The sequence below is a fragment of the Tursiops truncatus genome, chromosome 17, assembly GCF_011762595.2.
Source record: "Tursiops truncatus isolate mTurTru1 chromosome 17, mTurTru1.mat.Y, whole genome shotgun sequence".
In the NCBI taxonomy this organism is placed as follows: domain Eukaryota; kingdom Metazoa; phylum Chordata; class Mammalia; order Artiodactyla; family Delphinidae; genus Tursiops; species Tursiops truncatus.
Genome location: NC_047050.1, coordinates 39,825,468 through 39,852,893, shown reverse-complemented (window position 1 = coordinate 39,852,893; position 27,426 = coordinate 39,825,468). Strand labels below are relative to the sequence as shown.

Below are 27,426 nucleotides of genomic sequence, written 5' to 3'. Positions count from 1 at the left end.
CCGTGAATACATTAAAGTTTATATTCAGAAATTAGGATGTTTGAAAAATGCCCAAACATTATCATCAGAGGCGTCAAGACAATGCGCCATTTTTTCTTTCACTGGACTTGAGTATTTCTATGTCATCCTACGTCACTCAATTACCAGCAACCTGAGTGTCCTCAGGCTTTTCTGCTTTTACTTTAACATCGTAAGAACTGGCTCAAACCCTACAGTGAACATTGTGGTTGCTTCCCCAGCATCCATGCACCACCCCCCCTTCCTCCATGTATAGAAGCCATTGATTTGAGCGGGGTTGACCCTGCCCCCAACCTCAAGGGTAGGCCTGTTGGTGTCAGCATAACCTTACCTCTCTGTCTCAGAGAGGAGTAACCAAGCTCTAAGCCCATCAGTGCTTTGCATTTCATGGCCACAGGGATTGGGTCAATCTTGCACAGTACCAGATTTTCTTTACTAATTGGGGGAGAAAAGAGCTCTCTTTTGCATCTCACCTTTCTCCTTTCTACTTTGCATCTAAAAGGTACCTAGTCCCTTTTTCTTTGACTTACCTTCCCAAAGAACCAGTAACACAAGACAGAGTATGTAACAGATGGTTACTGGAAGTTAAGGATAATGGAAGTGGTTACAGGCTACACAGAACAACAAACAATGTAAGATATTGGCCCATTCTTCACAGTCTCTGTGCTATCCTTCCAAGCTGGCTCTCTTTTCCTTTTAAGTACCAGCATCCACCATCTTGCTTAACACCCCTTCCACTGGTCCACCTTCCTTGCATCTTCTTTATCCTCCCCATCTTCCTGGGTCCCTCACCCTCTCCCTCTGTGCCCACTCTGAAAAATAAACCACTTTCATTTCCTTTGCAAACTAGTTCAGCCTTCCTTTGCCTTAACTTCCTCTTCATATCAAGGCCTATGTTTATTCCCTTAACCTCCTAGAGAAGGACTCGAAGTTTTCTAAACAAAAACTCCTTTGTTGCTTAGGAAGGATTCTAAGGTAACTTCCAGCTTTCAGAATTTTTTTTTTATATCAGACAATTAAAGAAAATATTATCTGCCCATCACGTACATAGACTTCTTCCCTGGCTTCACATTCCACATCCCATCAGCCATGACATTCTATTGATTCTGCATCTGAGAACGCCCTCATGCTGAGCTCCTCCATTCCCACCTCACCCCACCCACGCCACTCTGCAGCTCTAGTTTAGGCCATCACTATCTCTTCCCTAGACTGGGGCTTCCAAATATCATCTTGCAGACTCTGATGAAGTTTGCACCAATCTTCAGGGAAAAGGAAAATTAAAGACAATGCAGTGAGTTTCTAGATATGTCTAAATTTATTTAAAATAAAAAACTCAAAAAATGAAGTTGGACTCTTACCTTACAATATATACCAGAATTAATTCAAAACGGATCAAGGGCCTAAATGTAAGATCTAAAACCAGAAAACTCTTTGAAGAAAACATACGGGAAAGTTTCATGACATTAGATTTAGCAACAATTTCCTGGATATGATTCTAAAAGCACAGGCAACAAAGGGAAAAAATCGATAAAAATTGGACTTCATCAAAATATAAAACTTCTGTGCATCAAAAGATACTATCGAGAGAGCAAAAGATAACCCATGGAATGGGAGAAAATATTTGCAAGTCATCTATCTGATAAGAGAGTAATATCCAGAATATATAAAGAAGTCCTGCAATCCAACAACAAAATGACTAGATTAAAAAATGGGCAAAGGACTTGAGCAGATATTTTTCCAAAGAAGATATGCAAATGGCCAATAAACACATAAAAAGATCCTCAGTATCACTAATCATTAGGGAAATGCAAATTAAAACCACGATGAGATATCACTTCACATTCATTCAGATGGCAGTTATAAAAAATGAAACAAAACAAAATATCAACTGTTGGTAAGGATATGGAGAAAGTAGAACCCTTGTGCATTGCCCGTGGGAACTTAAAACTGTGCAGCCACTGTGGAGAGGCAGTTCCTCAGAAAATTAAACATAGAATTATCAACATGGAATTACGATCCAGTAATTCCATGGGAAAAAACTGTCCACTGACAGATAAATGAATAGACAAAACATGGAATAAATACAAAAGGAATATTATTCAGCCTTAAAAAAGGAGGAAATTCTGAGACATGCTACAACACGGATGAACTTTGAAGATATTATTCTGAATGAAGTAAGCCAGTCTCTAAATGACAAATATTATATGATTCCATTTGTATGAGGTACCTAGAAGAGTCAAACTTCTAGAGACAGAAAATAGAATGGTGACCGCCAGGAGATGAAGGGATGGGAGAAAGGGGAGGTAGTGTTTAAGGAGTATAGACTTTCAGTTGGAGAAGATGAAAACATTCTGGAGATGGATGGTGGTGATGGTTACAGAACAATGCAAATATATGTAATGCCACAGAATTGTAAACTTAAAAATGGTCAAGATGGTAAATGTTGTGTTATGTATATTTGACCACAATTTTTAAAAATCTATAAAAAAAGGAACTCGGGCTTCCCTGGCGGCTCAGTGGTTGAGAGTCTGCCTGCCGATGCAGGGGACACGGGTTCGTGCCCCGGTCTGGGAAGATCCCACATGCCACGGAGTGGCTGGGCCCGTGAGCCATGGCCGCTGAGCCTGCGCGTCTGGAGCCTGTGCTCCACAGCGGGAGAGGCTGCAGCAGTGAGAGGCCTGCGTACTGCAAAAAATAATAATAATAAAAAAAAATCTCAAATAATCTTTTCCCCCTTAATCCTTATTTAGCAAAAACAAAAAAGCTGACAAACTGAAAAAAATAATAGTTGATGATACTACTGTTATTACCATTACTGGTCCATGAAATCCTAGAGGTTCAGGAGCTATTGTTCTAGTCTACCTGCTAACTTGCCTTCTGGTCTCCTCCATACCACTCCAGAATCATATTTCTGAGATCTCATCATGTTACTGTTTCAAACCCTTCAGAAACTCTTATTACTCACACTGCTGAAATCCAGGGGAGGTTGCATGCCTCCCAAGTGTAACAAGATGATCCATGGGGTGCAAGAAGAAATCTAGAATTACACTTTCTATTAAATTTTCATTCTGTCATTAATAAGTATTTATTAAGTATTCTTCTGTGCCAGGGGCCATCTAGGTACTGGGGATAGGCAGTGAATAAAAGAATAATTCCCTGCCCTCAGGGAGCTTATACTCTAGTGTGCAACTTATAACCCACCTGACAAATTGGTGCAGTATATAAATTATAGGTAAATAAATAAATAAATATACACTAGGGGTATACACTCCAAAAAAGATTTTTATTGAATAAAACTACACAATCAAAATGTTGGACATCCCTGTCTTAAAGCATAAAATCCAAATGCCTTGATATGACACATGTGTTTTTCATCATTTTTCAACACTCTCTACCTCATTAGTTATGGCCTAACTTTTCCAAATTGCTGGCCATTTCTTCAGCAGGCCCTTCTGACCCACAGATCTGCATATGCACACCTTCTGCCTGAAATGCCTTCATTCATCTGGCAAACCAAGGCACTTCCAAGAGTCACTTTGATGACCTTTGCCTCATCCCCAAACACAGATTTAGTTGGATTTAGGCACTTTGCTTCCACAATAGGAACTGGTGTTTCCAAACGTCATGCCACAGACACTGTGGACACTATTACTGTATTATCTTGGCAGGTGTTATGGATCAGATACTCAAAATCCCCTTTCCCCCTTGCCTATCTGTACAATAAAGCCTGGAAACTTATCTTTCTAGACTCCCTTGCAGCTAGATATAATCATGCAGAACAGTCTATCCAGTGAAATGCAAGTGAGGATCCCTGAGGAATCCCACAGGCATTTCCTCCAATAAACCTCTTGCACATCTAATTCCAGGTGGCATCTTCTTCTCAGAAGACCCAAACTAACATATCAGAAAATTTGAGTAATTTGCCTGAGCTAATGGCATGGGTGGAATTTGAACGCATGTATTTTTCACTCCAAAGACCAAACAAGTTCTTTCCAACACACTGAATTATAATTTTGTATTGAGTTAAATAGTACCCTCCTCCACCCCCCAAAGATATGTCTACATCCTAACTCCTGGAACCTGTGAATGTGACCTTATTTGTAAAAAGAGTCTTTGCAGATGTAATTAAGTACCTTGAGATGAGATCATCCTGGATTATGTGGGTGGGTCCCAGAACCAATGACAGGTGTCCATGACAGCCACCATAAACTGCAAGAGGCAAGGAGATGTTCCCCTAGAATCTTCAGAGGGAGTGTGGCCCTGCCAACATCTTGATTTCAGCCTTCCAGCTTCCAGAACTGTGAAATAATAAATTTCTGTTAAGTGACTGAGTTTGTGGTAATTTGTAGCAGCAGACAACAGAAACTAATACTAAATTTTTCTTGTTCTCTATCTTGGTACTAGCACCGAACCTGACACATAGTATATGTTTTAAAAGAGTGAATTAGTTAATAGATTAATAGATGGGAATGATGAAACAGCTTGACATTGTTTCCAAGTAACTTGGACTGAACGTTATATAACTGTACTTGATGATAGATTTCCAGTATGAGGTTATCTAGGAAGAGAACTAATATTTATTGAGCGGCTGCTGTGTACCAGAAACCAAGATAAGTTTCACAAATTACATTACAGTAGGACTATTATAAATTATAGCGGTAAAGGCAAGGTTTTGGAGTCAAATGTGAACTCTGATTCTTATTAGCTGTATGACCTTCGGCAAATTACTTAAACTGTCTTAGCCACAATTTCTTATCGGAAAAGTGGGGAAATGAATCCTATCTCCCCACCCTGTTTTCGAGGATTAAAGGAGATAAATAGCTGAGCACAGTGCCAGGCACCCAGAAAATCTCAACAAACATGAGTTATTATGAGGGTAACGTGGTCGTGGGTGCAGAGGGAGGTGCTGGAATTGGACCCTTACCTGAGAACAACAGGTGCGAAGCGCCGGCTTGCTGAGACGAGCCCTGTAGGTCACCTTGGCCTGTAGGAGGCAGTGTGGTTTAAGCTATCTTGCCAGTACCCCCCCGCCCCCCTTGGAAGGGCGCCTGGGGCAGGAGGGGGCTCTCAGCAGCAGGAAGCTGTCGGGGCGGGGGTGGGGTTACTTCCGGCAGAGGGCTGAGTTGGGGGCAAGCTGAAGCCTCGTCTCCACACCAGGGAGCAGGCAGAAGGAAGTCCCTCACGGAGCTCTCCAGAGCACGTACCAGGAGAGCCCGCATTTGGATGCCTGCCCGTACACTGGGAACAAAGGGCCCGTCGGTGTCAAGTGGAGGCGCTGTTGTGACCAGCTGAGAGGGTTACGAGCTTACCACCGACAGTCTCGTAAAACGAGACCGGCCTCTCCGTCTTCCGCCCCCCACGCCGCAGCAGTGCATGCTGGGAAGCGGGAGGCGTTGCTAGAACGGGAAGAAGCCGGACCCCCCCTCCAAAGCGCTGCTGTCAGCCGCGAGCGCACGTTCCAGTCCCTCGGGGAAACTTTGAAAAAAAAATTCTTGGTATGCCCTGATATTCCGATTTAACTGGTCTGGAACGGAACCCAGGCATTGAAATTTTTAATGAGCAGCCTGAATTGGGAACCACTTCCCTAAAGCCTGTGCTTGGGAGAAGGTGGAGGGTTGCCAGATTTAGCAAACAAAATGAGCGGTACTTAGATGAAAACGTTATTTATCTAGAACTCTAATTTCATTGGCACTCTGCAGTTTTAAGAGGGAAGGAAAAGTACTGGAAATGGGCAGAAGGTTGAAATTTTTAAATGAACAGGGCAGAATCTTAAGGAATGAAAATAACCGTCTAATGATAAAAGGTGACTGAAACACTATGGAATTGGGCTGATCTGTTACTTAAAGGAGCAGCTACCCAGTGAGAAATGGGGGGTTTGAGAGTTTGGGAGCAATTTCAGGAAAAATAAACCGTTTCATGTTTATGACCCCAGTGAACTGAGATTCCCAGTAAACCAGTGCTATCACTCTGACCTTGCCCCAGAGATGAGCAAACAGAAGCCTGGAGAATTTACGTGATTTGTGCAAGTTCAACACAGCTGGTAAGTGACAGAGCCAGGATTTGAACCTAAGTTAATTTGGCTCAAAAAAAAAAAAAGGGGGTGGGTGGGAGTTAATGGAGTAGAAAGCTCTTTCTACTGTGCCATAATGACTTTCAGACGTGTTTTGTTTTTTGTTTTTTGGCATTAGTAATATTAACAGATTGATTCCCTAAAACCATAGTTAACCCATAAAATAGCCCAGGGAAACCCAACTTCATTTGAGGTAGGGGCTGGAGTTGTGCATTCTGGAGCCTTGGGGGCCCAGACCCTCTGGACTGGCCTGTTCCTGCCTTCCGGCCCTGCCCTGGGTGAACAGGGTGAGGGGCTGAGCTGGGACATGCCTGTCTGTCTCCTGTCCTGTCCTCTCAGTTGCTGAGCAGTCAAATGGCAGTGGCTGCTTGGATGTTTACTTGGCGGCGATTTCTGCTGCTCCATCGTGATGATGGCTGCTTAAATTTCTGTATTTTGATTAAATGCCATCTCACTGTGCCTGTACTTGTTGTGCTTGAGTCCTGAGGCTGTTTTAGGAAAGGGTACAATTTTGTAAATGAAATGGAGAAAAATAAACAAAACCACCTGTTCTGCAAGACTGCGTGCTGCCCAGTGGAGCTCTCCCATCCGTCCCTCCCTCCCTGACTCCCTCCCACCAAAGGAGGGAGGTTCCCCTTCTCCATCCAAAAGTAACCTTTAGATGGGGGCTCCCAGTCACAGGGCCTTGGCTTTGGGGGGGCTGAGAACAAGCTGTCGTGACAGGCGGGGGCAGCGACTCACAGCGTGGGGGAAGACAGGCTGCTGAGGGCGGCTGGTACCCAAATTACCTTATGCTCCCATATGTGAAAGAGGCAAAACTTACTAGTGAGTAATACCAGCCTTCGGCTCGCCCATTCCCACCACCTGTTAAAGGAAAATGTGTCTTTCCCCCCTCAGCTCCCCTCTTTCCTCACCCACATGTGGAATTCCATGTTTGCCAGCCTGCCTCCTGGGATTTTGAGACATGGGATAGAGGGATGGGTGCAGACAGGACTACAAGAAACAGGAGGGAAGAGAAAAGGAACTGAAGTGGAGGGGTTTGTGGACTGGGCTTTCAGGAACGTTTTTGGTAGAGTTGAGAGTAAGATACAAAGTAAGTTTTAGGCTGGGAGAGAAAAGGTATTTTTTTTTCTAAATAATTTATTGAGGTGAAATTCACATGACATAAAATTATCCTCTTTAAAGTGAAAAATTCAGTGGCGTTTAGTTACATTCACCATGTTGTGGAACCACCACCTATCTATTTCTGAAACATTTTCATCACCTCAAAGTAAAACCCTGAGAAAGGGTAGTTTAAGATGGTCGATACAGAATAGGAATTGGATCCCTTAATGTTCTTTATAGAGAAGTAAGTGAAAATCTCTTGCGGTTTGTTCTTAATAACTTGAGTTGTGGAATTTGGTAGGACTTTGATCTACCCAAAGTAGACCATAAGGTCCCTGGGGGTTATTAGGTTCCATAAACACATACAGTGATCCCACGGTTACCCCATTGCCCCCTGGCAGGAGACCTGCAGGAAGACCTTCACCCTAAACACAGCATTAGGTCCTGCACATCCCAGACTATGGGTCCCTCACAGTGGCCTTGGTATTTGTCATGACATGATTTCACCGGGTCAGATGTTGGGAGGGACAGGAGGCATTCTCTGTGATATGTCCTGTACCCACGTCCTCTAAGGAGGGTCTGGCCTTAGTATCCCCCAGGAAAGGCCCCCACCAGCAGCTTTGGAGTTCAAACTTTGAGTATACCCAGAATTCTTGAAGTACCCTTCAAATAAGTGGAACTACTCACTCCCATCCATACATTCCCTGCAACTTCTCATTTCTCAGTCTTCTCAAGTATCCATCCCACCCGCTCTCTCCCCCAGTCCCTTACCCCAGATGACCAGGTGCTAATAGCCTTTTAACTTTCTCCATCTCATATAATGACATAAGATTATATACACATAGATATATAGATTATATATCAGATAGATGATAGGTGATAAATAGATAAATCTCTGTATATGTAGGGTTTGGGGGAGTTCATTGCTTTCTCTGGAAAAATTAGATCATGGATTTTGTACATATTCTATTTCTCACTTAAAAATACCTTGTGGAAATCCCTCTGTCACCTGGTATGGTTCTAATACATTGTTTTGGCTTACATAATAATTCATGATGAGACTCTTTCATAATTTATCCATTATTTATCTTTCTCTTGAAAGACATTTTTTTGTTTGTTTTACATTTCTGTCGCTACAAACAGTGAAGCAGTAAATATTCTTAAGCCTGTATCTTTATGTACTGATGCTTTTGCTTCTACCGAATAGATTCCAAGGTTGAAGGGCATGTGTATTTTAAAATTTATTATATATTTCCAGATTGCTTTCAGAAAGGCCCAAACATCATATTTTCAGTAGTAAAATATGGAGAGTGCTTTACCCACACCCCTACTAGCAACAGTCGCTATCACTCCTGTTTTAATATTTTCCATTCAGATCGTCGTAAAGTGATATTTCATCGTAAACTTAATTTGCAGTTTGTGGACTACTGGTGAGCTTGAGCATCTTTTCAAGTTTGTTGAGAATTTGGATTTGCTTTTCTGTGAATTATCTATTCATAGTCTTTGCCCATTTTTTGATTGGGCAATTTGTAGGAGCTCTTTTTATAGTATTGTTATCATTTATCTGTCATCTGTAAAACTCTTTCCGTCCAAATGTATCACTTACGTATTATCTTAGTGGCATTTTCAATTTAAGTCAAATATGTCTTTCTTTCAGAGGTTCTGGGTTTCCTGTTATGATAAGAAGATTCCCCAACCCATGTATTTACCTAGATTTTCTTCTAAGCTATTTATTTTATTTTATACAAATGTAACAAGTCTTATATATGTCTAAAATTTGTTTTTGTATATAGCATAAGATGGGATTCAACTTGTTCTAGTAAGTTGAGCTAGTATCATTTATTAAATAATCTATTCTTTCCCTGCTGTCTTGAATTATCAGCTTTGTATTCAATGCTCACATGTACCGGGATTGATTTTTTTCATCCCCTATTCTGTACCTCTTACTGTTGGTCTCTTCCTGTACTAATACACAATGATTTAATTACTATAGCTTTTTGGAGTGCTCTGATACTGATAAGGTTAGACGTCTCTTATTGTTATTCTTTTTCCTATTTTTCTTACCTTCTGAACATTTATTGTCTGTGTAAGTTCTAAGCACGTTTTATCCAATTAAAAAACAAAACCTGTTGGAGGCAAAGTAAGTCTGTGGTATTAGAAGTCAAGATAGTAGGTGGTTTCTCCTTGGTGTTGGGGGACACTGGGAGGGGACGGGATGGGGAACTTAAGGAGTGCTGGTTATGTTATATTTCTTTATGGGGATGTTAGTTACATGGGCACACTTACGGTTTGGCACTTTTCTGTATGTACACTATACTTCAAAACCAATTTACTTACAATCAAAAAATCTACTGGTGCTGTGGAGAGAAATCAAAGATTTAAATAAATGAAAGGGGGACCATGGCTGTGGATTGAGAGACTCAACATAGTAAAGATAACTAATTCTCTCCAAAGTGATACACAAATATAATGCAATTCCTATTAAAACCCCAGCCAAAAAAAAAAAAAACAACCCACAAACTACTGGGATTATAATTGGCATTGTATGACATTTATATTTGGGGGGAGAAGGAATTTGTTAAGATATTAACTCCTCTGAACAAATTGATTGGTGTTAAAATTTCTTCAGATTTTGCTTTGGTTTTTTACATAAGGTTTTTTTCCATAGTCTTATGTTTCTTTTATATTTATCCCTCAATATTTTATAGATTTTGTCACTAAAATTAATTATTTTTCTCATTTCTATTTTTAGGTGAACATGCTATAGTATAGAGAAATGATTAATTTTTGTATGCGTTTCTGTAAAATTTGTCACCTTACCAAATTCTTCATTAATTTGAGTGTTTTTTTAAAACTAGAGTTTCCTGGGTTTTCTAGTAATGGAGTCATGTGGTCAATGGAAGAAAATATTATCAAATACTTATGTCAGTTACTTAATTTTATGTTCTTATTGTATTTTCTAAAAACCTCCAAGCCAGTGTTAAACAGGAACATTAATAGCAGGCTTAAATCTGAAAAGAAAAGATAAAACCATGAGCAAAAAGAAATATTCCAATACTTTATTTCTTCTTTCACATGCTTGTACTAATCACTTCATTTTCTTACCTTATGACATTTGTTTTAATCTCTGAATCTTGAAGAAAATGTTGAGTTACAGTGGCAATAGTGGGCATTTTTGTCTGGATTTGATTTTAATTGAAGTGCTTTTGGTGTTTGACCAATGAGAATGATATTGGCTATTGGTTTTTGATAACGAGACTTTATTATATACAACAGCTATCATTTCATTCTTATTTTCCTTAAAGCTTTAATATGGATGGCTGCTGAATTTTATCAAATGCCTTTTCAGGAACTATTGATAGGGTATGGTTTTTCACTTTTAATTTATTGATGAAAAAATATATGTTGATAGATGTCTTGATGTTGTGCTTTGTAATCCTAGAATAAACTCTGCTTAGTTACAGTGTATTATTTTTTTTGCCACATGGCTAGATTCTATTTGTTAATATTTTATCTAGCATTAAAATCATGCTTGCTTCATAAAATAAGTGGAGAAGCTTTCAATTTTTTCCATGGTCTAGAATAAATTAATTAACACTGATGTTATCTATTCTTTGAAGATTAGAAAGCTGAGCTGTTAAACCATCTGTCCTGATACCCTTGTTAATGGTTGATATTTAACAACCTTTCTTTTCTCTCCCACTCTCCCACTGAAAATTCAGGTTTTCACTTGGATTAATTTTGGTAATTTCCTCTAGATCTTCAAATTTATTGTCATAGAATTAGCATATAATAAATTCTTATAATTATTTTAATCTCTTCTGTATCTGTGATGATGGCTCTTTTTTCACTCCCAATTTTGTCTATTTTTTTAAATTGAGGTATAATTGACACAGAACATTATGTGTTTCAGGTGTTCTTGTTTATTTATTTATTTATTTTTTAGGCATCCAAAATTATTGTATTATTCTTAATTAGAGCAATGCTCTTGAGACCGTTGATGTCATCTGCAGCTTTTGATCCATGTCGGCTATCTGGCTGAGACAAATCTGGGATGTGGGGGGACGGACGTGTGGGAAAGGGTGGGGCATCCCGACCCAGCCCATCCCTGAGCCCCTGAGTCCCAGGGCAGATGCTGGCGGGCAGGTGGCTCTGGGCTCTCACGTCTGGGGAGCGTTCTTGTTTATTTTTTTGTTCTCACTTTTCTTTAAACAGACTAGGGAAGGGTTTATCAATTTCAGTGAACTTTTTAAGAACAAGCCTTTGGATTTGTTCAGTAGTGTCTCATATGATGTTCTTTTCTATTTAGTTCACTCCGCTGTCATGTTTACTAACTCTCTTTTAGAAGACTTTATCTTCCTCCTTCCTTCACCTTTCTCTCTCCAGAGGAGATATAATAAATGCTTTTGCTTTGTTGCCTCATCTGTCTCCCACTTCTGGGTTTTGCTGAGATAACAAGAGTTTTTCATTCTGGATTATTATTATTATTAGAATTTCCTTGGAATGTTCCTTGCCTGTTTCAAGAATCCTCATTTAGAATTTGTATTACACGTTCTCAGGCAACCTACTGTTATGGAGTTAGATATTACACATATTTATATAAATAGCAAGCATCACAGCTCACAACTCTTTCCTTTTACTTATTCTTCTTTTCCTGATCTTGAGGTCTCTGCTATGATTCATTTGTTGTTTAATTAGAGCCCTTTCTTTAGTATTTTCCCCAGATAGTGCGTGGGAATAGTATATTCTCTGAATTCTTGCACGCCCCAAGTATCTTTCTTTCTCGCTGACAGATGAAGGCTAACTTGGCCAGCAGAGGAATCCTAGGTTGCAGTCCTCTTTCTCAAAAGTCCATAAATGTTACTGTCCTAGTTTTCAATGCAGCAGAGTTGAGTGCCAATGTGATTCTCCTTTCTTATTCTTTTTACCTGTAAACCTGAAAGATTTATTGCTTTACCTTTGGAATTTGGAAATTGACCAAGATACACCTGGGTATAGAATTTGGTGAAAACTTGCAAGACAGGTACTGGTCTTCCCTCATCTGTACTAAATTTTCTTGCATCAATGTTTGTTGTGTCTCTCCAGCTGTTCCTCCTTCTCCTTCTGGAATTTCTGTTTTCCCTATGGAAGCCATCAGTTCTGTGGTTTGAATTGTTTCTTCCACTTGATCCTCTAGGCCCTGAATTGAGTCTCAGCACTGACTATCCTACTCTTTACTTAAATCAATTAGTTTTAATTTGAAAATCACATTTGCCTATTTAAATTCTAGGCTGTCTTCTGAAGGTGTTTTAAAAATCTCCTCAGCACCTCTTATTACTGTTATTTTTTTGTATAGTTTGTAGACGATCTCCTCCAGTAGCTCTAAAATTTTACAAGTCTTTATTTTTTTATGTTTTGATTGCTTTGCTTATTATTTCTCTCTCTCTAGCTGTTGTCCTTCTCTGATGTATTATTTTTCTTTGTTTAATCCTTGGGGTTTGGGTATAGTTGCTAAGAGCCTTCTGCAGCATCACTTCTGAGAGTAGTGGAAGGCCCTGTGGTCTCTGTTGCAGGGGCTGCCAGTGGAGCAAACGGTGGGTTGTCAGATCCCTGTGAAGGCACCACAGGAAGGAAGACTTTAGGTTTCCCATCTTTTCAAGAGATCCCAACCTCAAGGATGAAATCACTAACTTCCCTTTTCAGCTCTTGAGTTGGAATATACCAGTGGATACAGACATGCCCTGGGGTGGGCAGTCCCTCAGGCCAGCTCCCCCAAGATCCTCAGTGTTCAGACCCTCACATGAGTCCTTCAGACACTAGTGGCCAGGCTCTTAGGTGGCCCAGAGGGGAAAAAGTCATTTAATTGCACAGGCGCCCCCTTACCAGTTGCCAGCATCTGTCTGGATTAGGTAGGATAGACAGTCTGGAATTGTGGTTGTGAGGGAAGGGTGGTCAGGACATCTTCCCTAGTTCCTGCTCATTTCTACAAGTCAAAACTCTATCCATCCTTAAAGGTTGTTTTAGAAAACCACTTCCTTTATGAATCTCTTTCTGATCCTCATGTCCCAGTGGCTCTCAACTCTGGCTGAACATTGGTATCTCCTGAGGAGCTTTAAAAAAACACCAATGCCTGGGTCCACCCTGAAAGATTCTGATTTAACAGGTTGGGCTCTGTGATTTGTAAAGCCCTCCTGGCGACTCTACCAGATACAGCCTGATTGAACATCACTCATCTCACCTGATGTGATCATTCCCTCCCACCTTCTCACAGTATCCATTCTTTCCTGTGTTATACCTTTCAGGAACGAATTTTGTCCTCCTACCAGTAAGCTTCTTGAGCTCACATTCATTTATTCACGCAGTAATTATCATTTGTTTCTTTCATTCACTCATTCATTTATTCATTCAACAAACATTTAGTGTCTATTGTACTCCAGGTGTCAGACCCTGGAAGATTCAAAGATGAATAAAATTCTCTGAGAAAATATATTTACAGGCTTGTGTGAGTTTAGTTAGGGTTTTTCAAAGGAAGAGGATCTTCTCGCACTTTTCCCTGAAATAAACTGGGAGGAAACTGCTATGGACTGCTTGCCTGAAAAGTGCTTTTGTGAGCAAAGGTGCTATCACAAGTTCACTTTTTAAAAATCCAGATAAATAAATACCGCAGTGTCAACTGTTGACAGAGACAAGTGGGAAGAGCCAGAGAGATCTGTGAGTAGGCAAACCTCAAAAGCCACATAGCACACAGGCTTGTGTCACTAGCAGCTGATGCTTCCTAACCCAGAATCTAAACTCTGGGAAGAAATGATGGCAAAGTTATCTTTTCTTGCCACAAATTTCTCTTTTCTTCCAGAAGTGGGTGTATTCAGAGGCACTATATGAATAACGTTTGCTCTGAGTCATGGAAATGAAAAAACATTTCTGACTATGAAGTTTTGGGTGCAGTGTAATGTTTGCCGGCCCCCTGTACACACTGGTGAGGAGGGAGTGTTTTGGGGGTAGGACTCCCTGCCTGAGAACTGGGTGATGATGCAGTTCTGGCCCCTCTGGGACATTTTCCTCCAAGGTCATGAGCACCCCTCACACACAACTGGGTGTCCAGGTGGTCTGTTTTCATCCTGAGTGAACATTTGTGTGGACCAGCTTTCACAAATGGGCAGATGGAATGCCAGAGGAAGGGGTGTCTATGATGACAGGCTGTTTTAGGCTAAATTCTATAAGCTTCAGACAGAGTAAGGAAAATTGGCTTCTGAGTTAGAACCAAAAATGCCACAAAGTTAGAGTAATTTTTCCCTCTCTTATTTATTGCATTTAGAGTCCCATCTTACCTATCTGGAACCTAGCCAAGAACCAAGAAAGAAACCAAAAAATAAAAATTTTACAAAAGGCTCTAATAAGTGTAGCTGGAGATAGTGGAAGTCCTACCGTGTGGGCACTCAGGCATTTTGCAGCTAGGAAGACCCAGCTCTCACCCAACAGCCATTTTCTTTTCTTTACACATAGTTTTAACAAGTTTGAGGATCTGGTTATCCAAACCTGAATGGATAGTTTCACGTGGGAAGCGATGTAATGGATGCTATAGACATGCGCACTGACAGCCATGAGAAGCAAGCAGGAGACAGAAAAAAGGAAATGTGCGTACAGCGGCATGTCTCCATCTTCTTAGCCCACGCTGCTTTCAGTAAATGTGAACATTTCGCCTCCTTCCAGAGTTTCTGACACTTCAGGTAGATACACCCTCCCTCCTTGCCACACTGGCTGGCCTGAGAAGTGGACTCTGAGTTGGAGGTTGGCACACAGGAGGTTTATTAAAGAGTGAACATGGCATCCGTGCTGTGGAAGGGAGGGCAAGGAAGTAGGAGTCACTTCTGGAAAAAAGAGAGAAATTTGTGACGAGAGAAGGGAACTTTGTTTTTTTTTTTGTGGAGTTTAGATTCCAGCTTGAAAATTCAAACTACAGTGTAACCCGACAGTAGCCTTAGCCAACTCCAAGGAAAGAGCTGGAGCTAGCATAGTTCTTCTGAGTTGTCCTCAGTTGGATGAAGATGTCCATCTTATATTCCTGTATTGAAGGTCACTGAACATAAGCTGTCTAGGCTCCTTGGGTGCGGAGGCTCTCAGAAGGGGCTGACAGATGAAAGCTCTCTGTTGACAACGCTCTCTGCAGCTGAGGCAAAAGTCCTTCATGGAAGGAGACCTGGCTGGCACATCACAGTGTCCACCAAACTCCGTGACTCATCCCCTGGAGGGCTAGGATATTCTCACCTTCTCTGTGTCTCACTTGATTGATGGCTATGACAGAGACTCCTAAGTATCCATCAAATATCATTCCAGATATTCTGGTAATGATAGCAGGGCTAGAATATATTACTTTCCTGTCATCCTCATTAGTAGGTATAGCCATTGGTTTTGGCCAGTGAGATATAAACATCAATATGTGTGGAGATCTGGAGAAGCCTTTGCAGAAGTTGATGGCTCAGCTTTCTCCCTTCTTCCTTTCCACTACCAGTGATGTGGACCAGTTAGATGGGCTCTGGCAGCCATCTCGGACCAAAGGTAACTTTAAAGACAGAAGCTATGTACTTTCAAGGTAGATCAGAAGAACAGGAGGAACCTGACTCCCCAGTGACGCTGGAGCCGCCAGACCACATCTGGACTGATGTCTCTGGACTTCTTTTTATAAGAGAAATAAACATCTATCTTGTTTAAACAATTGTTATTTTGAGTTTTCTGTTTTACAGCCAAATTTGACCCCGGCAGATTCAAGGGCCAAGCTCTACTGGGGATTTCTTATGGTTGAGATAGAGATTTTTGCTTCCTTAATAATTCTGGAATCTATCTCCTCTCCATTGCCCCTGTCCCTTGAGTGGAAGTCCTTACTGTTTCTCCATTGAATCTTCACCCCCTCCAATAGGTAGTCTGTACCGCTGCCAGAGGGATCTTCTAAATGACAAGTTTGATTATATCACTCCCACTGTTAAAAACCTTTCCAGAGGCTGGTAAGCTCTGACTTGTTTGTGATAGGATGTTTTGTCTTATGAATTGAATATTAGGACCTGAGCATGTCCTACTCCATATTTGTGCTTATTTTGTTATGCGGTTTATATCATGTGTCCATATGTATCCAAGGAACATTGCTAGAAACATCACTGGAAGTTCCTGCAGGAGAGGAAGCCACTGGTGAGCACTGTATCCTACAATAGCCAATGAAAGAACATAAATTTATTTGCTAGTAAGCTGGGCATTGGGCACATCTAAACCCACTTAGGAATCATAGTCCAGCAGCCACCTCTTTCCCCAACCACACAATCTTACTCCTCTTAGTAACATTCCATTGCTCTTTGAGCCATTCCATTTTTCCTTCCTGTATCAGTGCTCTGATCACTCCCAGGATTTTTTTGCAATGAAAATGCGGATTACAGACCCACTGCTGAACCTTTAGTCACCTCTAAAGCTCCATAGGATGAATTGCTTCCATTGGTTTTCAGAAGCTATCAGTGGGTTCCATTGTGTTGTTTTACTATATCAATATTCTCCTTCCCGTGAAGATATCTTTGCCTTTTATTGTGTGTGTGGTGCATTTAAAAAAACGATTGTTCTGAGATCTTTGTAGATTCACATACTGTTGTGAGAAATAATAATAGTAATAATAATACCCTTCACTTGATTTCTTCCAATGGTAATATCTTGGGTAATTTTCGTACAGTATCACAATCAAGAGATTGACATTGATACAATCTGCATTAATTTCTTAAAAAAATTATTGTTTTCCTTCTTTTTAGATACATTATATACTTAAAAGGCAGTAACTCTTGCACCGTCAAGTTGTAGTAGAAGATATACAATGTACTCTTTTTACTTCTGTTCGTGTGTATTGTACAGAGCCTGTGTGCTTTTTGTAATGTAAATAAAAAAATTTTAAGAGCTCCTTTTCCGCCTTGGGATAAAGTCTGGAAGTCTTTACATAGCCTTCAAGCCGCTCCACGTTCTGGCCCTAGCTCCTCACCCTTATCCATTGCCACTCCTTACTTGGTCCCCTCACACCCCACTTTACAGATCTCCACTGCCTGAAAAACCCTCTTCTAACTGGATCTAGATAATTCCCATCCATCTTTCAGCTTAAACAAAGTCTGTAACTCCTAGAAGCATTAGCTACCCTCTCTCTCAGGCTGGGTTAGATACCTTTTTATTTTTTACTTCCTTCATGCCTGGCACAAAGAAGATGCCCAATAAATATTTGTTGAATGAATGAGTAAATGAGTGAATACCTCTAACCAGTTTAAGAGAGTTGGAATAAACTGACTACTTTTTTTTCATTACCTAATTCTAGATTCCACTGTTGGGAGGACTCCTGTTTAATTGCCTTCATATGGGCAGCACCTCGCACAATGCCCTGCATATACTAAGTGTTCAATATGTGATGATGGATGACCAGAAAGGAGGCGGGAATTGAGACAAGAAGAGCAGTGTGAGCACAGGCTAGGAGATGGTGTGTTCCAGGGCACTGAGTGGACCGTTGGCTCAGAAAAATCATTTTATAGGTCATTTAATCCATTTGACCAGAAAGTCTGGCTTATATCACCGGTTATCCTAATAACAGGCATTTTCCCGGTCCCTCTTGCTCCTGCACCACGAAAATAAAATATAAAAGAATCCGCAGCTTCTGCAACCCTCAGTTCTGTGAACATCGTTAACCCCCATGGGCTCAGTTAGCGCCTGTGCTCATCAATAGCTATTCCCGGGATCCTAGGATCCAGAATCAAAGGGAGTGATTAGTGAGATCTGCTACGTTCACCTTCAGAAAGGTAAGGTTCACCTGAATGCTCATGTAAACTTAAAATGACCTTCTGAATAGCTATGCTATCATTAAAATTTAAAGGGACACTCTCAGTACAGTATTTTAGGGCAACATGGAGCTCCTGGAGCTGGAGTCCACAAGCCAGTTTTGCAGCCGGTGGTTTCTCTGGGCACCTGCAGCAGCGGCACATGCTCCTGCCTGTGAGATGTTCCTTTCCAGGGGGTTGGGTGCACTCCCAGTGAACCAGAGACAGGGTCTTGGGAGCTGAACGCCCCCAGTTTTGAACCCTGGTTCTGCTTCTCTCCTAACATGGATTTAGCCTTCTCCATTTCCACATGTGTAAAATGTAGAAATATGATGGTCCTACCTCATTGGGTAGTTGTGAGGATCCTTGGGGGGCAATGCATGGGAGCTTACAACAGGACCAGGCACGTGGCAGGTTCTTGATAAATGTTTTATCATCATTGTTATTATAAAAGAATCACAATTGACCATGGAGTATGGGGGGCTCAGGGACAGAGGTGGGTGTTCTTATAGGCACCTCTCTGAGTTTTTCATTTTGTTAGGTTACTGGTGCATAGATACAATTAATATTAGGTTTACCACTTGTGGAAAGCTAAATAATGCCCCATCCCCAAAGATATCTATGTCCCAATCCCTGGAACCTGTGAATGTCACCTTAAATGGCAAAAAAAAAAAAAAAAGACTTTGCAGATGTGATTAAGCAGGGACCCGAGTATAGGCCCTGAACCAAGATGGCGAAGTAGAAGGACATGCTCTCACTCCCTCTTGTGAGAACACCAGAATCACAACTAGCTGCGGGACAATCATCAACAGGACACTGAAACTCACCAAAAGAGATACCCCACATCCAAAGACAAAGGAGAAGCCACAATGAGACGGTAGGAGGGGTGCAATCACAGCAAAATCAAATCCCATAACTTCTGGGTGGGTGACTCACAGACTGGAGAACACTTATACCACAGAAGTCCACCCACTGGAGTGAAGGTTCTGAGCCCAATGTCAGGCTTCCCAACCTGGGGGTCCAGCAAGGGGAGGAGGAATTCCTAGAGAATCAGACTTTGAAGGCTAGTGGGATTTGATTGCAGGACTTTGACAGGACTGGGGGAAACAGAGCCTCCACTCTTAGAGGGCACACACAAAGTAGTGTGTGCATCGGAACCCAGGAGAAGGAGCAGTGACCCCATAGGAGACTGAACCAGACCTACCTGCTAATGTTGGAGGGTCTCCTGCAGAGGCAGGGTGTGGCTGTGGCTCACCGTGAAGACAAGGACACTGGCAGCAGAAGTTCCAGGAAGTACTCCTTGGCGTGAGCCCTCCCAGAGTCTGCCATTAGCCCCACCAAAGAGGCCAGGTGGCTACAGTGTTGGGTTGCCTCGGGCCAAACAAGCAACAGGGAGGGAACACAGCCCCACCCATCAGTAGTCAAGTGGATTAAAGTTTTACTGAGCTCTGCCCATCAGAGCAACAGCTCTACCCACCACCAGTCCCTCCCATCAGGAAATTTGCACAAGCCTCTTAGATAGCCTCATCCACCAGAGGGCAGACAGCAGAAGCAAGAAGAACTACAATCCTGCAGCCTGTGGAACAAAAACCACAGTCACAGAAAGATAGACAAGATGAAAAGGCAGAGGGCTATGTACCAGATGAAGGAACAAGATAAAACCTCAGAAAAACAACTAAATGAAGTGGAGATAGGCAACCTTCCAGAAAAAGAATTCAGAATAATGATAGTGAAGATGATCCAGGACCTCGGAAAAAGACTGTAGGCAAAGATCTAGAAGATGCAAGAAATGTTTAACAAAGGCTTAGAAGAATTAAAGAGCAAACAAACAGGGCTTCCCTGGTGGCGCAGTGGTTGAGAGTCCACCTACCGATGCAGGGGACACGAGTTCATGCCCCGGTCTGGGAGGATCCCACATGCCGTGGAGTGGCTGGGCCCGTGAGCCATGGCCACTGGGCCTGCAGTGGTTGAGAGTCCACCTACCGATGCAGGGGACACGAGTTCATGCCCCGGTCTGGGAGGATCCCACATGCCGTGGAGTGGCTGGGCCCGTGAGCCATGGCCACTGGGCCTGCACGTCCGGAGCCTGTGCTCCACAACGAGAGAGGCCACAACAGTGAGAGGCCTGCGTACCGCAAAAAAAAAAAAAAAAAATAAATAAATAAATAAATAAATATATGTAGTTGATTATTGAAACCCTGTGAATGGTTTCAAGGTTCTTCAGATTGTGTGCATTAAGTTATTCCAAAGAAACTCATTTTTGGCTTTAACATTTTCAATGTATTGACCGTTACAGATTTGTTTTAGAGCAGAAATACCAAAAGCTGAGTGGAACCCACTGATCAGTTTGTCCTCCAAAGTGGTGCCCATGCAGAGACAGATGACCTAATAACAACAGGTGTTTATTTGGTGAGAACTTAGTGATCAATGCTTCACGTTTGTCATCTCATTTATTCTTTACCCATCTCTGGGGAAAGATTTCTTGTTTTTTCTCACTTTTCCAGTGAGAACCCTGAGGTTCAGTGAAGTGACCTGCCCCAAACATACATATATGCAAGGGGCAGGGCTGGGGCTGTGATCTAGGCCCCCCTGAACCCACCCCCAGCGGCCTGTCTGTGGGGAAACCGGGCCGGGACCAGTAGACTTACTAGTAGATAAACCCCTAAATGTACTCATGCAGCTGAATTTTTGAAGCTAAGTGAGGGATATTACATTCCTTTCTCCTCATTTATATTTTGTTAATTCAGCCCAACATTTTAGCCGGTCGAGATATTTTTAGACTAGAAAACCAGTGCAATTCTGAGGATTAAGCTACTCTAATTCCATCGCACTTTCCTACATCTGGCAGAGGGGGCATACCTTTATGTAAAATTAAAAGCCAATGAAAGCTAAAAAATCTTTTTTTAAAAAAAATTTGTCAGTAAATCTGCTTTCTTCCAGTTATTCACAAATGAAACATGCTGTGCTGGTTTCTGAAAACCAAGACGCCTGGAGAGAAATTTATGACTTCAAAACAAAATTTAGAGGTTGAGGGATTTAGCAGTTTGCAAGGAACACAGAGCTAAGCCTGTGAGAAAGGCTGTTCAAAGTGTCCTGGCCTGAAGGGCCAGGGTCTTTTTTAAAAGTCCCCGAAGAGGCTCTTAGGCATCTGAAAGGGTGCAAATGGGGAGAGAGCATTTTGAAGACATCTTTCCACTGGGAACTGGCGCTGGCCAGATTGTGCGTTTTCCCACACAAACGTGCTCACCCTTCTGTGAGCCAGGCATTTCCTGTGCACCGCGGGTTTTGTTATCCTTCCTTCTTTTTTTTTCCTTCTCAGGGAATTATCCCAGATTTTTAGCCAGCCGTCTCTGCCATATTTTCTCTCAGAGCTTAGTCACACTCCCATATATGGGAATCCTTATCACATAGCTAACTCCCCAGCTAGGACATTTTATAGGAATTGTTTAGTGCATTGTGGGCTTTCTAAACTAAGTAATCCTCAGGATGGAATGGCAACAACGGCAGCAAACATGGGTGTGTGTGTGTGTCTGTCTGTCTGTCTGTGTTTCAATAGCCTGTTTTGCTGCTAAAGCATATTTGACAAATTCAAACTCAAGGTTTCATCCCCTTCAGTAGTTTTTGGATTGCAAAGTGAATTTTAAACTATTTAGAAAGGAATCTGCATTTATTGCCTAGGAGTAAAGTTGCAAGGCACGATGGGAGATTTTTTTCCCACAATAAAGGGTTTCAAATCCCCTCCACATTTGGACACTTTCTCTGCCTAGGCAGCAACAGCATACGGTTAGAAAGAATTACTCAGTCACAGGATAGTCCAGCTTAAATAAACAGAAATAAGATGAGCACCACAGAGTGGTCTTTTAGCAGATTTTCTTGCCTTGTGAGGAGTGCAGAAAGGCAAACATGAAATGCTATGGCTCTCATAGTTATGCAATGAATTATGCTGTTCAGAGAATTTGCACATCTTTTTTCCCTTGGACAACCTAATTCCTCTTACCAGAAACCTGAGGTTCCAAAGGACAAGTCATTTGCTTGATAATACACAGCTAATAACATTCCCCATTCAAAAACTCCAATTGTTTTTGTTGTTCAAGTCCAAACTCCTTAGCACAGAATTTAAGGTTTAACAAACATTTAATAAGCATCTATACAGTCACGTACCTGTGGTTAGGCACCATGAGGGGCAAAGGTGAATAAGACTAGCTCTTGGAGAGCTGTAATATAAGGGAAGGAATCTGTCATCAAACAAATAATTAATTGCAGCAATGTAAGCGTCTTAGCCAGCTCGGGTTGCTATAACAAAGTACCGTAGACTGGGTGGCTTTATTGGTCACAGTTCTGGAGGCAGGGAAGTCCAAGATCAAGGTGCCAGCAGATTCAGGTCCTGGTGAAAGCCTGCTTGTTGGCTTGTAGACAGACAGACACACTTCCAGCTATGGGCTCACATGGCCTATGCCCTGTGCATGCGTGTGAAGAGAGATTGAGATCTCTCTCCTCTTAAAAGGGCACTAATCTCATCTTGAGGGTCCTACTTTCATGACTATCACCTCTTGTAGGACCCACCTCTAAATACCATCACTTTGGTGGTTAGGGCTTCATCAGATGAATTTTGCAGGCCACAAACATTCAGCCAATCACAATAAGCAAGTGAATGAGGAAGGATGATCTGGGATAGAGATTTGAAAACCCATCCTTCCCAATGGTCCCTCACTTGTTCCTGGGTCTATGAATAGCTTCCTTCCCGTTGATGCATCAGGGAAACAAAAGGTAGAACAGCTTACATCACTTAGATAGGAGGACATGTGTGCGCTTGTCTGTTAGACTTTCAACCACAAGGTTAAAAGAGGGGCAGAGCTGTGGGTGAGGCTGGGGAAAAGGGGGTGAAGAGGCTCTGGCAGGGAAGACCAACACAAGGTCATTGACAATGACCCTGGAAGGTACTTCCCAAATTTCCTTCAGCGAAGATGGTCTGTTTGTACATTTTAATCAACATTTTGGACACAGAATATATGCTTTTTTCTGAGATGTCCAAATCTTGAGACCCTCTCCAAAGCCAGATCCCCAGGGCCAGGGGGATAGTTAATATATAAATGAGATTGACTTCCCAGAGTGTAAGAACTCTTTTCTATAATCAGTGCCAGGTTCTGTGAGTCAGGGTTGCCTTCCTGCCTGTGTGCTATTGGCCTGGGGAGGAGAGTATTTGCTTTGCTCCAGGAGTAACTGACTCTAGGCCCCTCCACATGTGTAGAGTCCTGAAGTGGGCAAGTGTCTCTGCTTGGGGTAAAGCAGACTGACCGAACAGTTTAGCGGCCAGTCCCTCGGTCTGGAGCCCGGCCCCACTAACGCCCTCCGGGTGCAATGACGCCAGCCTTTGCTGTGGGGACACTTTGCCCGTTGTGCTCCATAGGCTTGGCGAGTTTCAAAAACATTTTGAAATAGTTGGACCCCCACATACAGGGGGGACTTTTCTTGGAAGTAAAATGCTGAGAAGTTGTATTGTTTGATCAAGTCAGAAGGACACAAGTTAGCTGTTTTCCTTGAAAGGCCCAGCGCTGTTTCCTCCATTCCTCCTTTCTCCCCTTCTTCTCTCCCTTCCTTTCACTCTGATGGAACACCTGCCATGTGTTGGCACCGCCCTAAGCACAGAAGTACACACTGAGACATGGCATGACACCTCTCCTCTTCGTTCTAGAAATATTTATTGTATGTCCCAGGCACTATGCTGTGTTATGCATTAAACAGGAAACACAGATTCTGCATCATCAGTATATAGTCTAGTAGGACTGGTGTTGAATAAGCACTGAGGAGCATTGCAAGTGAAAAGAATAGGGTTCCGTGAAGGTGTGTAACAGGGGGACTGAACTGCTTTTGGGGGATGAAGCAGTTCATGTTCTAAAGCAGGAGCATGCAGAAAGTGTTTAAAACATGCTTTTAAGTAAGTAAGCTCTGTTTTTTAGTTTACATTCCATCTTCCTAAAGTTGGCAATCAGATTAATAATAAAAAAATCTATTTAATCAAGTTATTTTGATTACATGAGCCAAGCAACCAGTCTGATAAATGAATTAGTTGCCCAAGAGTTAGGCAGACTTAGTCTTGGAATGATTGGCCTTTTGAAATAGGTCTACTCAAGATGGATTTAAACTTCCTAAGCTCATGTAGCAGTGGTAGTTGGCAGAATTCTAAGGGGGGTCCCCAATCCCCACCCTCCTCTCCCCCAGTATCTACCTTCTCCTAGTTATTCAGTCTAACACTAAGCTAGGTACTGTTGCAAAGGATTTTGCAGATGTAACTGAGGTGTCAAATCAGTTGACTTTAAGATCAGGAGATTATCATGGCGCCAGGGCTGATCTAATCAGATGAACCCTTAAAAGGACCTGGGCTCTTCCTGGTGAAAAAGACTCGAAAAGTGAGACAGATTCAACACTGGCTGGCTTGAAGATGGAGGGGACCGTGTGGCAAAGGATGTGAGTGGCCTTCAGGAGCTGAGAGCAGCCACCAAAGAAATGGGGACCTCAGGTGTACACCACAAGGAACTGAATACTCTACAACCACATGACTTTGGAAAATGACCTTGAGCTACCAAGGAGAACAAAACCTTGTGGGCACCTTTTAACCATGTGAAATCCTGAGCAGAGAACCCAGTCATGCCGAGCACAGCCTTCTGACTTATAGCACTGTGAACTCACAGATGAGGGCTGTTTTAAGCCATTAAGTCTGTGATAACTTGCTGCATGGCAAGAAATAGAAAACCAGTGCAGCAGCTATGTTTCCCTGTTCAGAATCTTCTCCTTCAACTCCTAGTAATATACTCAAATCTTCCTGACAACAAAGACTGGGCAAATGACGAGGCAGACCATCATATTTCCTGCCTCTAGGCATGGAGATGGACTCAGGTGTTGGGCGGTGACCCAAGCTGTGCAGTCAGTGTCTTTACCTGACTTACCTGAAGAAGAGAGCTAATTTTCCTTTCTGGTTCTAAGCTGCAAAAATGGGAGCCCAGAGCTGTCCATAGCCATGTTCCTCAGGATATGGTGAAACTGGTCTAGCCCTTGACACCCAAAGGGCATGGAGAGTCCTGACAGAGTTTGAGTCCCTGAATCCATTGTCCTTTGTCACCTGACCCACATTCTTTCAGTGACTTGTTTACGTGAGCCAAGGCTCCCCCTTTCCAGTTAAGCTAAATCACGTTCAGCTTTTGCCATTGGCGACCAGAGTCCTGAACAACACAGCTAGGAGTCAAGAACAGTTAACTGGAAGATACCAGTTCTGCTTGTTAGACAATATCAAAGCATAGAAGTACCTCTCTGCACATATCCTGGGTTTTTTTTTTTTAATCAGTGCTGAAGGTCATCACATGATAGCAAAAATACTAAACGCTAGCTCAATCTTCGTATTATTAGCTACCTAAGATGTCATCTGGTTAAGGTCCCTCATTTTCTACATGCAGAAGCTCAGGCCCAGAGAGGAGCAGCTAATCAGGAAGTGAGTGGGTCATTCCAGAATCACTGGATAAAAATGACCCAGGTTGAATGAAACATGATGCTGCTTGCATCTAGTTTTTCTCTTCTGCTTTCCATGGTTACTTGACTAGTTCTGTGACCATTCCAGAGTGTTTTCCTCAAGTTTTAAAAAATTGTGACTAGTGAATGCTGTGACTCTTCAGATCCTTGCGGTTTAATTTCAAATGAAACCTTCGAGTCTCTGAAACTCTGATGATATCTCAGTTGATCAGGATGATTTTTACTTGATTCTACCAAAAAGGGTGTAAAACTGCATCTTCCGGTACAGGCTGTTAGAAGCTTAGCTCCAGCATAGCTTATCTTTGTGAAGATTGTATGGAGATAAATTCATAAATGATTGTCTCCCTTGAGTACAAATATAAGTTGTTTCCATAGATACCTGTTCACAAAACTAATGAAGCAAGTGTTTTCCAAAACCTGCTTGAATGACACCTCCGACATATGAACTTATTAACTTCTTATTTCACTTGACTGCTAGAGCTGGCAGGGATCTGAGAGCTCATTAGACCCAGCCTCCCATTGTTCAGACAAAGACAATGGGTTCCAGAGAGGAGGAGGGTCTTGCTCAAGATCAGATTCTATTTTTTTTTTTTTTTTTTGCGGTACGCGGGCCTCTCACTGTTGTGACCTCTCCCGTTGCGGAGCACAGGCTCCGGACGTGCAGGCTCAGTGGCCATGGCTCGTGGGCCCAACCACTCCGCGGCATGTGGGATCTTCCCGGACCGGGGCACGAACACGTGTCCCCTGCATCGGCAGGCGGACTCTCAACCACTGCGCCACCAGGGAAGCTCCTCAGATTCTATTTTTAAAACATCAATAAGCAGTCTGCAATGCCTTTAAAAGAGATGAATGGATAGAATTTTTTTTCTTTACAACTTGCAATTTCTGCATAAACACCAAAAAAGGAGCAAAAGATATAAAGATCATCCACCATTTGCATTTTACAGCAACTTGGGAAAGATTTGCTTCCAAAATTAAGAAAAATCTTAACAATAAGATATAACAAAAGGACCTATTTGTTATAAATCTAAACATTGAGAGAGAAGGATGGCTTTTCATTATGAAAATTGATACCAATTTATTTTTAAATATTTAGAAAATTTTAAATTGTAGAAAGAAATAAGCAGGAAAAATGATCATAATTTTCATTACTCAACAAAACCACACTTCAACATTTTCAGTGTTTTTTCTTTCAATCTTTTTTTTTATATGTATAGGAAATTTAGGAGGATGACAGTCACAAATATTTTCCCATGTTATTACATCTTCTTTATAAATATCTACTAAGTGTATGTGAAATGTTTTTCTTTTGCAACTTGCTGTTCTATTATGGAAATGCTGGGGTTTAAAATAACCTTACAATGAGCATCTTCATGTATAAATATCCTTTTCCATATTTAGGATGATTTTCTTATTCCTCATAAATGGAATTTCTGGGTCTGTCTTATAGTAGGTGCTTAGCTCAATAGATATTCATGAACAGAATGAAATAAGTATATTAAGCAAAATAGGTGAGGTGTGCCATGGTAAATGCAGCTCTAGTATCTCAATGAGCTAACAAAATAAGGATTTACTTCTTTTTTTTTTTTTTTTTCTTTTTTTTTTTAGCGGTACTCGGCCTCTCACTGTTGTGGCCTCTCCCGTTGCGGAGCACAGGTTCCGGACGCGCAGGCTCAGTGGCCATGGCTCACGGGCCCAGCCTCTCTGAGGCATGTGGGATCCTCCCGGACCGGGGCATGAACCCGTGTCCCCTGCATCGGCAGGCGGACTCCCAACCACTGCGCCACCAGGGAAGCCCAAGAATTTACTTCTTAGTCATACAAAATCATCTTTGGGTTCAGGTTACCCTCTGAAGCTGCCATCTTCCTTCTGTGGATTCAGCAATCCAGGCCGTTCAGTCTTTTGGCTCCA

The 27,426-nt window shown here is 42.0% G+C and overlaps 2 long non-coding RNA genes across 2 annotated transcripts in view; one reads left to right on the top strand and one right to left on the bottom strand.

Moving 5' to 3' along the window:
- The window catches only part of LOC109548277 (uncharacterized), an 82,755-nt gene extending 77,405 nt beyond the window's left edge, over positions 1–5,350 (bottom strand). Inside the window, exons 1-3 of the long non-coding RNA XR_002174326.3 lie at positions 5,223–5,350; positions 4,943–5,002; positions 4,152–4,316 (exon numbers count right to left, since the gene is read on the bottom strand). This is a non-coding gene — a long non-coding RNA (uncharacterized lncRNA). The remainder of the gene's footprint in view (positions 1–4,151; positions 4,317–4,942; positions 5,003–5,222) is intronic.
- A 23-nt stretch (positions 5,351–5,373) lies between these two features.
- Positions 5,374–17,099, top strand: LOC109548276 (uncharacterized). Its single transcript, XR_002174325.3, has 3 exons — positions 5,374–5,513; positions 5,951–6,058; positions 15,681–17,099. It is a non-coding gene; the product is annotated as an uncharacterized lncRNA (long non-coding RNA).
- Positions 17,100–27,426: the final 10,327 nt, after the last annotated feature.